The following is a 17,690-nucleotide window of genomic DNA, read 5'->3' as shown; positions in this document are numbered from 1 at the left end:
ACCAAGCTTTTTGATGAGACCAACCTTGCTAGTTTTTTTAAGGACAAAAAACCAATTAAGCACAAAGCTGAGTTTAGTCATGAGGACTTACCCAAAGTCTTTTGAGTATGAAATACCTAATGCTAGAGGGTAGATTTGGTGTTTTCTATTACTACTAATTTCCTTTACTAAATCATTGTAGGCATCATGATGAAATTTCAATTCACATTTTTCTACTACATGATCTTGAGGATACAGTGATAGATGTTCGGGATAGAAAAAAGAAGGGTAAGAAGTTTGTAACTTTACACCAAAGGCTCGTTCTCCATATTTATAATTTATATTTATCCCTTTACCCCACCCCGACTATATTTCCATTTAAGAAGCCTAGGGCCTACCAAATCCCCCAAGGAATGTGGGTGGTAACGGATCTGCGACCTCCACTCTGTAGACATCCCCATCTTTCACACCTTCTAGAACCTCTAAAAATAGAAAAATAATATGGACAGAGCCCAAGTTAATGTTAAAAACCCCAAAAATTGAACACCATGTGGAGGTGGATTTGGTGGATTTTGAAGAAGAAAATGATGGGGGGGCAAAGGAGGTCTGAGAGACTAGGAAAAGTAAGGTGAAGTAGAAGAAAATGAAAAATAGAAAATAGAAAATAGAAAAATGGAGACTTATGAGGAGAATTCATTAGGGGCAGGTGAAAAAATAAAATTGATGAGAAAGGAGAATGTATTTAGGTAAAAATATGTTGAGGAGGATGAGGTGGAGGAAGAAGATTATGTGGAAGAGGAGACCTCTAAGTTGATGGTTGATGAGGTTATGAAGAAGGAAACCATATGTGATACCACCCATGTATTAGCCAGTTTCACCATCATCATCATTGATTCCACCTCTCTTGCCCCCTATTGATCAAATCAAAAAGGATATATCCTTGATGACTACCACTTCCCTAGAAGGAACTAGGGAAAAATAAAAAGATAAGGTTTTTTCTCACCCCTATTTGCTGCAAGTTCAGGACATTATAATGCCTAAGGGAAAATGTGCAGGCCGCCAAGCTCTAGAGGGTACCACGGGGAAGACCAATGCTGATATTGAAGCCCTAAAGGTCCAATTTTATGCCTTGGATGAGTACTTTAATACACTATCAAGATTTTTTGTGAAGGTGATGCATACGGCAACTACTATAGTGTAATTGCTCTAGCAAGAGAAGGAGGTGAGGGGTTGGGTACAGAGGACTCCAAGAAACTCTTTGGGATCCTAGCTGATGATTGGACAAAGATTTTACTATCAAGGAAGGGGAGGGCAAGGGCCAAAAATTAGGCCTTTGGTTGTAAGTATTATTTTTTTGTGTTGTGGATATGCTAGGAACACCTAGCTGTGAATTCTCTAGACTGGCCCTGCATGACCTTATTTGGTTTTAAAAACATTAAAACTAGTTTTAGGACTTATTTTTATATGACTTAGTTTTATATGCAATGTTATAGACATGGTTAGCATAATGGTAGATATGTTAGATAAGAACTTGATCTAGTTATGTAGGTGTTATGAGGACAAGTTTTTGGTATTATATGTTGGGACCTTGTAAATGTGTTGGTTATCATGTAGTTGGTAGTCTGTTGTTAATGGGTTTTCCATTATTATTTTTCTGAGGGCCAACTCGGCCCCTTGTTTTGGCTTCTTTAGTATAAAAAACATCTATGATATTATATTTTGTATAAAAGAATCTATGATACATTGTAATCAAGTGAATTTGAAAACATGTAGAAGACTCTAGATTAGTTATGATAGTACAGGAAGAACATCTTAAGTAAGAGTTTTCAATGGTTCAAATTAGAAGACCAAATTTTGATGAGTGAACATATTCTTAAAAGGAAAACTCATCATTAGAGGTGTTGGAATTTGAGGAGATCAATTTGAGTGCCTTAAATGAGTCCTTTGATTGTACCCATGATTTTGGAAATTGATTAGATTTTTCTAGTTTAGACTCAAATTATTTATTAAATGTTTGAGATAGAGATTTGAAACATCAATTAAAATTTCTCTTAACGTAGTTCAAAGATCTTTATTAAAGATTTGGCATTCTTAAAATATATTCTAATTTGGTGTTTGTGATTAAGTACATTAAGTGTACTCCTTTACCGCTAAGTTTGTGGTGAAGTTTTTCTATAACATTTATTGTTTTGCACATTGTTCATTGTTATTAAAATTGACTAGGTGCACTTTTATTTAAATTGTTTCTTTAATATGATTTGTGTAAAATTTACATAGTACTTCTACCCAATATCCTTTCAATACATAATCAAGCCTTGCTTATGCTCTAGATTCAATTCTTTTAGTGGCTTAAATGTAATCACTAAACAACAAGGGGTGTATTATTTCATAGTTACAACATTAATATATCCAAATTCAGCTACACAAGCATCTTTAGACTAAGTTCGTAGTTTTTTTAAATCTTTCATTTGTTGTTGTAGATTCAATCCATAAGTGAATCCTTAACCGATTGAATGTTTTTGCGATTTAAAGTTAAATCTTGAAAATTAAATATTTAAAATTAAATTTACACTTTTGATAGTAAACTATATTGACATATATTTAGTCTATACTATACCATTTTCTTTGAAAAAAATCAGATAGAAATTATTTAAAAATGTATTAGAACATTACATTAATGAAGAACATAATTATAAATCGCATAACATTAACACCAATCATCGTGAAACCACTCTAACATTTACATATTATTCTTGAATTTCTATTCAAAACAAATTGAAGTTTACAAATTTTAGAATATAATTTACTAAAAGGAACTATTATATTAAAAAAAAAGTCTATTAAAATATAGAACAACATAATAATAAAAGCTCAGCATCCTTGATTTGTTGATTATTTTAATCAAAAGATGATAATAAAAGTATATGAATTAACAGATTTTGTCATAGCAATTACTGTACATCTAATCTAATTCAAGACAACGTGCATTTTTTCCCCATTCTAAGCAGATTCTCCACCATTTTTACTGAAACAAATGTGGAGGTGAACTAAGTATATCTGTGATAAATCAATATGAAACGTGGTTGCCCATTAATCCATAAATAATAATAAAATAAATCTTTGGACATTACATTCGCATGAACATGGAAAAGATTGGTAGAAACTGTGTGTCATGTCCTGCCCCACAAATTATTTGCAGCCTTTTGAACGGTCTTATTCCATTTCAGTTGGATTGCATTTTCTTACAAACGTAAGAAGGCTGGAAATATTTGGCTGAACGTACTATCTACGGCTATAATTATTGGTTATAATTCTTTTTTGGTTTTTTCCTCCACCTTTGTTGACTGTTTGTTTTCATACGTTGAGCAAGGTGGCCTGCAACTTTGTACTTCATTGCATTTTTTTATTATAAAAAAAACTACCATTATTAACTTTTCATATTGGCAAATATTAACTGTTCATGTAGGCAAATGCGTATGGAGACATCAGAATGCACTTGTCTATAATAGTGTACATTCTCATGGCCCCATAGCTGCAAATGGACTGTGGCAAACTACTTACACTAGGTAAAAAGCAGTTTTAAAGGTACTTTTGAACGAAAATGTGAGAGATGATTATAGAGAGCTTTTATTGGTATAGTTTCTTGGGCCAATAAGCTTATCATTGACAAAGGGGAGGATCCATCATAGAGTTGTTTATAAGCTAAGCAATAAGAATTTTAGCTGTTCAAGAAATGTTGGTCTTTATTTGCACTTTTTTGAGTTGGTCGATGTAATAAGTAATAAAGACCTTTATTTCCTTATTGTTTGTGGGACACAAATTGAAATAGTTATTCCATTTGTTCATCCACTTGAGGTTTTGTTGCATCCATGTCTTTTTATGTTTGCACAAAATATCATCAAAAACCACTTTAGGCCACCTACTTGCAGACATTTTTTCAATTCTTTTAAGATAGTTAATAAGGTGAACCATAGCAAGAGCCTCGATAGGTGTAGCTCCCACTTCACTAAGAAAGATGTCATATGAAACATTGCTTTTGATTTTAAACTTTCTTGTGATCCAATGCTTTCGAATCATCTCAATTTGTTTCCATAGTAAGGATGAAGTGTTGTTGGCTCATATTTCACATCCATAAAGAACAACCACCAACACAAGAAGTTGCCCAAACAAAGTTTGAGTAGTTTCCAATCTCAAACAATTGCATCATGACATCTATTTTGAAGCACATAAAGTGTCTTCCATCCTTCTATAACTCTTTTCTTTCTACAACCTTCCTAACTAAGATTTTTGTTGAAGTCAATCCCAAGATATTTATACTCCACAACTTCCTCAAAAATAGTTTCAAGAAATAGAACACATTTTGATGTTGTTTTTTTCTTTTAGAAAAAAACATGACTTTAGTCTTACTAAGATTGCCGTACATCCCTACCATTTTGCAAAAGCGCTCAAGTGGGAGTAAATGTTCCTGCAAACCATGAGCACATTTGGCAGACAAAATGAGATTGTCTACATACATGAGCAACCTTATTAGAAATTCACCAAATTGCACACCCTCACCATTTTGCATGTCTAACCATTCTTCAAGTTTGTCAATATATAGGCCAAACATAGTAGGTGAAAGAGGAAAGCCCCATTTGACCCTTATATCGCTCCTAAAACACTCTAAAATACTATCTAAAGTTTTGATTTTGACTTTCACCTCTTCATACATCCTATGACTATAGCTCTAAGGTTCGCAGGGATCCTCAATTCTTACATCCTAAGCCAAAGCTTATCCCTAGGGACAATGTTGAAAGACTATTTAAAGTCAACAAAGAAACAAAAAACCTCATCCTTACTCTCCCACAGCTTTTCATTTATGTGCCTTAGGGTGATACAATGATCAACAATCAAGTGTTTTGGCCTAAAACTAGCTTGTCCTTTTGCACACTTATGATTTTCTTTAGCCCATTTGTTGATTTTGTTTTCTATCATGTTGTCAAAAAAAATTGCAAACAGAGGGTCCATCATTATAGTTTTGTAGTTGGAGGAATTATTAACATCACCACTCTTATAAAGGGGTATAGAAAGACTAATCATCCAATCTGTAGGAAACTCATGTTGGCTAATACTATTGAAGATTTTTGTAATGTGTGGTGGAAGGGTTTTCATGCCCCACTTGAGATACTCTACTTGAAGTTCCACCAAGTCTTTTTCCTTACCAGTACCCAACTTCTTGGTGCCCATGTCAACCTCCTACATAGTGAAAAGGTATTTCATATTGTTGACCAAGGGCGGGGAGTTCATCTCATCTTCTTTTTCATAAAGGTTCCTAGCATACTTGAACCATTGAGTTGTAATAATATTTTCAGTTTGTTTCTTCCTTGGTTGTTGTTCTCTCCAAAATAGTTTGGGGTTATTTTAATTTTACCAAGAAAGATAAGTTCTCCTCTCCTTGTGATCGTAAAATCATTTTTTTTCTTCTTTAGAATTTTTTGGTATACTTTAATGTCGAGGCTTGTTTTACTAGACTCTCTTAGCTTTCTCCTGGCTACTTTGTATTCCTTATCAAACCACACATTAATCGGGCAACATTTTATTTCAGATTTTCTTTTCTTTGATCTTTTGCACTTGGAAAGCCCTTTGTGAGTGAGATTTGATAATGCATGACTATTGACATTGTGCACATGCATGCCCTCCACCCTATCTAGTTTGTCAAGTGTAGTGTTGAACTTGTCCTCATTTTCGAAAGTCAAAAAAATTATGCCTTGTGAAGGTTGTTGTTGAGGGCATTGGCATTTTGTCCCAATTTTCCTATCATTTTCCTACAATTGTTTAATGTGCAACACTCTATGGCATCATATAAGATCCCATATGTGTTCCCCAATCATAACATCCTTGATCCTCTTACACAAATTATGTGAACATGTTGTACAATCCACCATGCTTTCACCATGGTAGGTATTACAAGTGAAACTACCCAATTTTGTCCATCTAGCCACACCATTGTAATTATTAGATCAAAAGTACCACATAAGGTAATCAATTCATCCCCAAAATAAGTATAGTATTTAGCATTGGTTGATACTCTTTTCTTCTAGTGTTTACTATTTTATGTGAGCCAAATAGGAGTGTTTGATTGTATTCTAGCTGAAAATGCTAGCTTGGGCATTTGTTGTTCTAGCATTGAAATCTCCAATGAGAAGGTTGTGAAAGCACAACACGTCCTTCTTTAGAGAAGCACATGGCTCTTTGTGATCTAAACCACACTTCTTATAGATTTTAGAAATCTATGGGTCAAAGTAATAAGTTGTGATCCTAAGAAGACTAATATTTTCCATGATTTTAAACCATACAAACTATTTGTTAATGTCTTCCTTTTTCCAAACAAATGTAATGCCCTTTCTTTTCTTTTAATAGAACCATTATGCCTCCACTACAAAATTTGGAGTCAATTTACAATAGTAAAAGAATTTCAATGTGAATTTACCATTTTTTTATAGTACCCCCAATGCCATCAAAATATCAACACCATTGGGTTTATGATTTTATTTTATTTTTTAAAGACATAAATCATTCCCAAAGATCAGCCACATGAAATATCTATTCCCAAATTAGAGCAAATGATGAGTGCACAAGAAGTGAGAAGTGGATGATGAGAAAGGGAGTTCCCAAAGGTCAACCATGAATTCATTCCCAATTTTCCCAAACCGAAAGAATCCAATTGATCAAGTGAATCTCAGGGTTGCAAATGGTGGAAGGATAGGTGAGATTTTTTTCATTTTTTAAATTGCATGCTTTTGTTTAGTCAAGGGAGTGGAAGAGAAATTAAAAGCCATTAAATTTTCATTGATTGCACTATAACTTATGCCCCACCTAGTTTTTAATTCATTCATTCATTTAGAATCCAGGAGTGGATATATATTTTGTCTCTTGCTATGCCCTTCTAATCTACATCTGTGCAGTGGAAGGGAAACTAAGAGTCAATCAATTTTGATTGATTATGTTATAATTTATGCCCTCACCTAGTTTTTCAATTCATTCATTCACTTAGGGTTTAGAAGTGAATATATATTGTGTCTCTTATCATGCCCTTGATGATATGTGCATATTGAATGTTGAGTATCTATCATGAGTACTCGAAAATCATCTATTTCATACCTTCATTTGTACACATCTTCTTTTCTAGTTTCTTTCTATTGGCATACCATTTCATTTCATATGATCATCTAAAATTGTGTCAATCTAAGCTCTCAACATCAATTCATTCATTCATTTAGGGTTCAAGAGTGAATTTTTTTTTTTCTCTTGTTGTGCTCTTGTGATCTATAAATGGTTTGTCTTAATGTATGGCCATTATACTTGAACAATTCTTGTTCACAAGCATTACATTGTAAGAAACTTAGCTCTAATTATGGCGTATTGGCCTAAAACATTTCTTCCAAGAGATGGAAAGGTTGTAGAAAACTTTGAAAGCCTCCAAATGTTGGCAATTTTTTTATCCACAGATGTTGAATAAAATCTTATCCTAAAGTATTTTGTTTTAATTCATATTTTCATGCATCTTTTGTTGGGCAACCTTTTACTTCTTTCTTTTATGAATGTGGTAGAATAGATCCATTCGTAATGCCAAAGCATAATTTTCATAAAAAATGGATTTCAAAAACTATAGTTGTAACACCTGAGATATTGGATTATATTTGTGTGAGACTTGCCATTTTGTCAAAGGTTTTTTAGAAACTATGAAACTAGACCATCCTAAATGAATAGTTATTAGACCATACTAATGTTTGTTAATATCTATTATTAGTTATTTTTACAAATTGGAACTCCTTAATAAAAGCTCATGAAAGTTTCTCAACTATAACCATTACTCGTTGCCTCATTTCACACTGCTACCTTTCAGTAGCCTTCAAACAATGGAGTCTTACATCCCTCATGTTCATGTATCTCTATGAGACAAATAATGTGCTACTTCACACCTTAAAATAGCTTCATGTATTGCTCCTTTAATTGGAATTTGGAATTCAATCCCTAAACCAAAAGGAGAATTGTATAAGAAATGGTGGAATGATGCTATATGTAAATGTGCAGAAATGTTATGATCCTATAATAAAAGATCATTTGGTTAACGAAAGAGGAAAGAGAAATCTATACAAGAAAAGCTGAAATGTAATAGAGAAATTCTTATATTAGATCCTTACAATATATAATATCACAATTCAATCTTTCATTGCCTCTGTAGAAAATCTAATTCATAAATTTGAGACTTATAGGAGTCAAGGGGCTAAAACTAGAGCTAAGATGCATTGGATCAAGTAGGGTGATAAAGGTTCAAAATGTTTTTTTAACTTTCTCAAATATAAGTATAAGAAGGAAATGATTGAGTCAATTACAAACAAGGATAGGTTTAGATAGATATAGAGGACTTTAAGGTCATGTTTCACAAGTTTTACGAAATACTTTTTAAAAAGGATTGTCATTGGCAAGATGCTCAAATTATCTTTGAAGACATGCTTAAAATTATCATACCACTAAAGGTTTATCACGAGTAAAACAAATTTATTTATTGGGAGTTGTCCATAGAAGAGTTGGAACAAGCTATTTTTACAATGGCCTCTAATAAAAGCTTGGTTTTTAATGGGTTTCCTATGGAATTTTATCGAAAAATGTGGCCCTACATCAATGAAAAATTTTACATGGCTTACCGTAAAGATTTTGAACACGAGTCTTTAGGGGTAGATATTAATAAAGACCTTATCAAATTTCTACCCAAAGGGGAAAATGAAAATTCTATTTTTGGATGGCACACTATCACCCTCCTGAATAGTTCTTACAAATTATTGCTAAAGCCTTAGCTACAACTATCAAACATTTTGTTGAGGAGATCGTTAGGCTTGAACAAACTAGGTTTCTTAGAGGAAGATTTACTTTGGATTATCTAATTTTTCCTTGGGAGACCAATGAATGGGCATGATAAACAAGGAAAAATGCATTACTTGTTAAATTAGATCTTGACAAGGCATATGATAGAATGAGATGGATCTTTATCATCAAGATATTAAAATACTTGGTTATTGAACAAAAATTATGTAGACATGTACAAAAAAAATTTAAAGATACCAAAGCTCAATTAATAATCAATAACTCACTAACTCAACCTTTTTTTTTGCAATGCTCTATCAAGAAAGGCTTCTCTTTATCACCTTTACTTCATGTTTTAGTAACTTATGCTTTGGGCTATATGCAACAAAAATATAATTAGATGAATTTGCTAAAGGGAATCTCTATTTCTAACAATGCAATTTTGTTAAATTTGCACTTTACTAATGATAATCTACTATTTATTCAAAAAAATTGAATCTACAAAAATTTATTTGAGGTTCTTAATTTATATTATTCTTTCTTTGGATCAAAACTAAAGCACAACAAGTTTGAGTTTTTTATGATACAAGCTAACTATGTTCTCCATTGGTTCACTAAGGATTGGAAACAAATTAAACATGGACATATCAAGATACTTAGGTATTCCCTTTGGACTAGGTGTAAGTTTATATGATATGTAGAGTTGGTTCTTATTGATGCTTAAAACTTATTTTTTTAATTAGAGGAACAAGCATCTTTGTTTTCCAAGAAAAATCTAGGTGGATAACAAGATTTTTTAGGATTCCCATGTTTAAGTTATTCATCATGTTGAATGTCTTCTAGTAAATGTTTTGAGGATCTCAATAAAATAGTTCGTCAATTCTTAAGGTCCAATCGGGAGGGGAAAAGGGTTTAGAGAAACCTCTTGGATACATTGTATTCAACCTAAAAGTAGAGATGGTTGAGGTTTATTGGAGACAAAAATATAGGGGTTTCTCTTATGATGCAAAGCATCCCAAAAACCAACAAATAAATAGGATCCATGTTGATCCCTTCAAAATCCATTCAACAATATTATTATTAGAAGCATACATCTCATGAGATAAACAAAACATTTTTCAACCAAGTTTATCAATATTTCACCATTCACATAGTCTAATTTATTTACCTAGTTATGTTACTCATAACTTTTGTTCCTGATATCTTCATGCAAAACCCTTTGAAGGAATTGTTCCAAACTAGGACTATTAAAACATATCCAAATATTGGACCAATACAACAAGTTATTTACAAGTTATGATCTCTACACCAAGACTCATTTTTACTATCATAAACCAAAAACAAAACATGTAACCCTACCTAGGGCATTCAATATCTGTCTCAATACAAATTCAAATGATCCCAAACCAACTTAGAAGTAACCTTATATGATTTATTTATTTTAAATATGTAGGCCTTTAATTATTACAATTCATAAATTATTATGTGAGCACAAATAATTTCCTACAACTCCTTTGAAAGTATTGAAAAACCAGTTTTTACTAAAAGATGTATAACTTCCACAAATCGGAATTAAAATGACTCAAACCAAAAGAGAATGAAATGTGATTCATATATATTTCTAATGAATCCATTTAGATATCATAATTATTCCAAATGTGTCTATACCAAACCCTGCAATATGACTATTGTCAAGGATTCTCAAATTTGCAAACAACCACTTTCACCAAAATGCTCATAACTTCTTCAAAACTTAATGAAATTTCTTTAAACCAAAAAGAGAAGGAATATTATTCATCACAATATCAAAATATATAGATTATACATGGTTTCTAGGCTGTACAAGGCCTAGAAATAACACAAAAACTAAAAAATCAATCAAAATAACTATATTAGAAAAGCTCCTAACTTCCTCCAAAATGTTTCCTTCCTCTCATTATTGATTTGGAATGACCAATACAATTATTTTATAATGGTTTTTGTGGTTTATAATTTCCCAATCACCTTTTAAACCAATAATTGTCCCCTTTACAACATTATGCATTTGTTTTGACAATATTTTAAGCATTTTTTGCATTTTTGCATTGCAACTTTTGTATGACCCTAACACAAACCAAAATTACAACTCTAGTGAATTTATATGGATAAAATAGGTCCATGCACATAAATTAACTATTTTGGCATTATTGACCACATTAAGACCTCCTTTCATGATTTTGACAAATTATGAAAATGATTTGTCTAACCTTTACATCTTGACTTAATGGACTCAAATACATTATAAATGACTCAAATGGTTTTAAGTGTCTCATATAAGAACTATTATCCTCCTTGTGTTATTGTACTTTTAGGTGCTCCCACAATAGCTTAGTTGCTAAATGGATTGTGAGAGTGATATCAAGAGATGAGCAATGGAAGACTTTGATCTAATTTTGAATTAGTAGTGCAATTATGAATAGTACTTGTGGCAAGGTGTGCCATGGTTGAAAAAAAATATTCTTGTTCCACTTTTCTAAATTAAAGCTTGTTTTTCTTTATAATCTATTTGGAGAGCATGGCAAAAATTGCAAAATTCTGAATTGGAAAATAAATTCTTTGCAACATGGGTTTAGTTTCAAGACTTCTTACATTTGGTGGAATAGATTGGTGCAATATCAAAGGGCAGTTATTGGTTGTCACTATTCCTAAATAGGCTTGTTATCTTTCCAAAAAATGTTTGCAACAATTTGGGGATATATCTGATTTACAAATCTCTTGATTGGAATGCTTGGTAACATACTAAAGCTACATTTTGGTTAAACAATAAGGAGCTCTTGATCTTTGTCTGGCCATTAGCTTATGTTGAGCTAATTATGAAAATATGTACTCCTCTAAAATGTAGCTTTTCTAAAGATTGGATTTGGTTAGACAAATACAAACTCTTGTTTTCCTTTGAAAAAATACATCTTAAGCTTCATCCAAAAATTCCACTAAATTGAAGGCATAATTTGAAATGAGTTTATAACTTACGAGAAATAAAATGACCTTAAGTGCCCAAATTTGGAAGTCCAAAGCTGTTGTGACTGCTCAATGCCTTGCTTGGGATCTTCATTTTAAGTTGCCAATGGGTGATAGGCTTAAATGTTAGAAGATTGTGTCGACTAAGTACTTGTTTTCCAAGTAATATGAAAGTTTGCAACATATATTTTGGAATTGTTTGTTTTTCTAAAAGAAATGGTTAATCATAAACTCTCACTTCCCTACAATATTTAATCATACTTTGAGCTAGAAAAATGTCTTATTGGGTCGACGACTATGTAATGATGTTATTGTTGATACTTTGAGGTAGTCTATTTTATTTTACATTTGGAAATGAAGATGTTCAACAATGTTTATTTATCATGTTTTGCATCACAAAATGAAAATTTTGGGGTTTTATATAAATAGGTTGCTCCTTGATAAGGACGCACTTTGTGCAAATCAACTTCCAAAACATTAAGTTTAATTTGTAAAGATTTCCATGTGTTGTGTGTGTTATTGTTAAAGGTATCTTGTAATATCTTTGTTGATCTTATTATATACCTCACTTGTGTTGTTTAACTAGTTTTTGGTAAACAAGTCTATTTATTTATTCCTCATTATGCAGTTCCATCCCTTTGGACTATCATTTGTTCATGTGTATTTTTTTTTCAACTTTGTTAAATTAAAAATAAAAAATCTATTTAAATGTTTTTATTATGTCTAATATTTGTTGCAATTTCTTGACCATATTTTTATACAAACATATAGAAAACTATATAAAAATATTGAGAAGAGATTTAGGAGCACAAGTAAAGACTTTCGTTAGATTCCAACAATGTTTCAAAAAGTCTAATTTTGATAGTTGTAGTACAACAATGAGTCATGCAGTTCAATTAGTTTCAAGTAAACTAAAAATTGATTGTGACTATGTTGAAATAAATAAGCTTCAATACTTTCTTTATACAAACAATATAAATTTTCTACGACAAACAAATCTAAAAATAAGATATATAAAAGAACCAAAAAAGTCTACAATGATCGAAATTAATCGTTGAAATGTCTCCAAAAGAAAAGGAAGTCACAAAGTTAAATTCCAAACCTCTTTTCAAACTTGTGGATATGTCACATAGAATTTATTGAAGTGTGATCTGATGATTCCATCTTATCATGGTGTGGTAGCATCAATAAAAGATAGTTGGGGGGTAGGAAGGATAAGCCTCAAGTTTGTAATGGGTGGTTTTAGCAAACCTTTTCTAGTTAATAAAATACAAACATGGGGGCTTGCCAATTATTGCATCAAAAAATAATCACATTTTCCTCTCGAGGTATGATAATTTTCTTCCATGAAGTGAGGTTGTCAGGAGCTTAGATATAATCTCGATTATTAAATAGAGTTATCTGAGGATGTGTCTCCACCTTTCGAAAGACATCTTGAAGATAGAAACAAAGACAAAAACACACCTTTGAGATTTTTTGAGTCTCAGAGTCTTCAAAAATGTCTAAAGACTTCTCCTAAAGTCTCCAAATCTCCAACCACAAAATCAAAAATCTTCTACAAAATTTTGAAGAAAATACCAAATTAAAAATAGAACATCTTATCGTGACCATAGTTTTAGACATCTAGAAGCTCGACAACTTACAAAGCCCTTACTAGAGACAATTCTTATAGTAGATGATATTAGATAGATTTTTTTATTTTTGCTTATAGTTCTAGGTTTTTTGTTTGCATATCATTTATTAGCATCAAACTATATATTATTGAATTTCAAATTTCAATATGTAGAGATAATCTCAGTTACTCTTAACCTAACAAGTGTTAATGCATAAGATCTCTAATAGAAATAATATTAGACTACTTACTTCTTCCTCCTATTTGTGTGCAACAGGTCTGCAACTTTGATTGGTTATAAGCTTCCAGTTCCATATACCCAAGTTGTGGTCTTTTGTTAGACATTAATAAATTTATCTTTATCTTATCTTTATCTTTATCAATGCTACAATAATCTTTATCTTGAATGCCAAGTGTTGATGAGAAAGTATTTGATCTTGCAAGTATAAGTCTGATATTGCAAGTATACAATATATAAGTCTGTCAATTCTAAAACTACAAGTATTTCTGTTATTAATATTGCCTTGTCCACTGAATAGTTTGTATTTATAATGTATAAGGAGTCATGTCCCTATAGGGGCATAACTCTACGTGGCCAAAGGACACGTAGGGTCATGACCCCATGTGGACATGACCACCGGTTACTAAGTAAACCGATTATAATCCACTATAACTAATCATGCCTAACCATGCCTAATAATACCATTTGATACACCGCATGATATATATCAATGGTAATAATAAGATGGAGCCTGATACTTGATCGGTGATAACAGATGTTTCAATATCAATATCAATGTACCCAATATGAATTGGTGACAGTAATAAGAGAAGCCTGGTCTAAATCATAAACATGCAACATATATATATATATATATATATATATATATATATATATATATATGTATACATACATATATATATATATATATATATATATATATATATATATATATATATATATATATATATATGTATACATATGTATATAGATATGTATACATACATATATACATATATATATATATATATACATATATACATATATATATGTATATATATACATATATATACATATATGTATATATGTATGTATATACATATATGTATATATGTATGTATATACATATATATATATATGTATGTATATATATATATATATATATGTATGTATACATATCTATATACATATGTATACATATATGTATATATGTATATATATTCAAATGCTCTATATTACTTTGACTGATGTTAAACTTCAACACTCCCTCTTTAGCAAGGGAGAAGTGATAAAGAAATTAGATAACATAATATCTACACATAACACATTATTTGACACTACCACTCTAAAAAATAGACTCGTCAAATAATTTAAATCACCATGCTATGAACACTATCATAGCATTTATTATGATCTCTAATTGTCTGAAACAATATCTAAAATAATCATAATGCATTTGTTATTCATGACTTCTGGCATGTCTGGAACAAACTGTCATAATAACAGGCCTATCATTTGTAAGATTGTCACCTTACAAAGATAACCTTTTGAATATATATGTCTCTGAAAGATCATCTTTCATTACATATCTGATGCAACTATTCAACTTAGAAGCATAAACACACATATAAATTGAAACTTAAGTTCAATATTCAAAAATTACAATTTGATCATATCAAGTTTACCTGTGAAATATTCCAATTTAACATTGGCAAGAGGTTCAGTAAGAATATGTGTTGTTTTCTCATCAATCTAGATAAACCATATCTCTGGTTCAAAACCTGAATTTATAGATAACTAATTTATTTCAATACAACATTACATATTTCACTTTGTGTATCAAACTTTGGAAATGTATCTCTTCCTTTGATTCCTCACTATGGGATTCTCATTCCACTTTATCTCTTTGTTCAACAACTTAAAATGTAATATTCTCATCCTTTTCATACTTAACTTCTACTAGGGTTGCTTGAATTTTCTCCCGTTCTGGACAGAAGTTATGAGTGTGACCAATTTTGTCACATTTGAAGCATTGTACTTTGGACCAATCTCTTTTCATGTATGATTTGGTAAATTCCTTGTCTTGATGAATTCCCCTTCTTTTTCCTTTATTATTGGCACTAACTTGAAGATTTTCATGCTTTTCATACTTAACTTCTGCTAGGGTTGCTTGAATTTTCTCCCATTCTAGACAAAAGTTATGAGTGACCGAATTTGTCATGTTTGAAGCATTGTACTTTGGACCAATCTCTTTTCCTATATGATTTGGTAAATTCCTTGTTATCTTAACGAATTCTCTTTCTTTTTCCTTTATTATTGGTACTAATTTGAAGAGCTTGAAATGCTCCCTCTTGATTTGAAATGATTACTCTCATAATTAATCTTGACTCTTCTTGAGTGCATTCTTTTTTGAGTAATTCAAACTTATGAAGATTTGGTCAATAATTTAGTCCATGAATAAATGTCTCCCAAGACAGTGGTAGTCCTTTTGGGGCTATAATGCTAAGTTTTCTATCATCTACTTCATTTCCAATGGTCGGAAGTTGATCTTTAATTCTAGGATTCTTAAGAAATAGGACATAACAGTTTTTCCATTATTCATATTGACATATAGTAGATCTTGCTTCAATGTCAACAATCTGCTAGTATTATTGATTTCAAAGGTGTTCTTAATAATGGAGAACATCTCAAATGTTGTAAAAAGACTAGAAATAAAAGGGAGAATACGATCTTTAATAGAGTCTATAATAATTTTCATGGTCTTATTGTTGTGCCTTTTCCATGACGTTTTGTCGGGATCATTCTCAGGGATAGCTTTGTTTGATTCTACATAATCTTCTAATTCCATTTCTCTTAGAACTATCATGACTCAAATTTTCCATAAAGAAAAAATTGATGACCCCTCCAATCTGTCCTCTAACCTTACATGGTTGACCATTTTAATTTTGAGAATGAAATTCTAAAATGGCTAAGTCAGAAATTTTATATTAATTCTGAATAATTAAATTTCTTATCAAGATAGCTCTAATACTATGTTAACACATAAGATCTCTGATAGAAATAATATCATACTTTTATATCAGACTAGTACTTCTTCTTCTTTCTATTTGTGTTCAGCAGGACTGCAACTTTTATTTGTCTTCAATGCTATAATAATCTTTGTCTTGAATGCCAAGTGCTGATGAGAAAGTATTTGATAATCTGCAATATATAAGTCTGCCAATTTTGGGAATGCAAGTATGTCTGTTATTGATATTTGCCTTGTCCACCGAATAGTTTATATTTATAATGTATGACGAGTCATGTCCTCGTAGGGGCATGACTCTACGTGGCCAAAGGACACGTAGGGTCATGACCCTACATGGACATGACCTTCGGTTACTAAGTCAACCGATTATAATCCATGATATCTAATCATGCCCGACCATGCCTGATAATACCATTTGATACACAAGATGGAGCCCAATACTTGATTGATGATAACAGATGTTTCAATATCAATATCAATGCACCCGAGATGAATCGGTGACAGTAATCAAGAGAAGCCCGATCTGAATCATAAACATGTAACTCTTATATATATATATATATCATATTGTTTACAGCATACTGTAATGAACCAGATTCAGATGCTCTGTATTACTTTGATTGATGCTGAACTTCAACGACATGATCACATGCAATACTCAGAACTCATATATGCAACTCAGATGTGTGATTTGAGTTTTAAAGATGACACAATATTAAATGGGTTAGTTTAATGTTTAATGTTTAATGTTCACACTGGAAAACTTTTCATTGTTCTACTTTTCAAAGCACAAGCACTATATTATAAGTCTATGATATTTCTTGAAAACTATTAAATTATATTAAAGAAAAAGGTTGCCATCTCCAAATACATCTCTCCTAGTTTTGGAATATCAGCTGTTTCAGTACTGATACTAATACCACAGACCTCCAAGCCCCCGTCTCCCCGTACCGTGCCTATTTGTGATAAGCTAGGCATACGGTACATCGAAGAACTGAAGCAAGAAAATTCAACTAGGATTAATTATTGACCATAGACAATTTAGATGATGGGCTTTGTGAGCGATCTTTTAAGAACTGTTAAACAAAGTTAACTCCTAAATTCATATTTATAATGGGATGTTGGATTTAGAAAAAGAAGTTTCAAGTTTAAATAAAATGATTAGGATTTATTTTAGCGGCTTAATGAGACAATGAATTTTATAATCGGATGTTGGATTTAGAAAAAGG

This window comes from Cupressus sempervirens, chromosome 8 (genome assembly GCF_028749045.1).
Source record: "Cupressus sempervirens isolate cs-2001-9-10 chromosome 8, ASM2874904v1, whole genome shotgun sequence".
NCBI lineage: Eukaryota > Viridiplantae > Streptophyta > Pinopsida > Cupressales > Cupressaceae > Cupressus > Cupressus sempervirens.
This window is presented reverse-complemented; position numbering follows the sequence as displayed.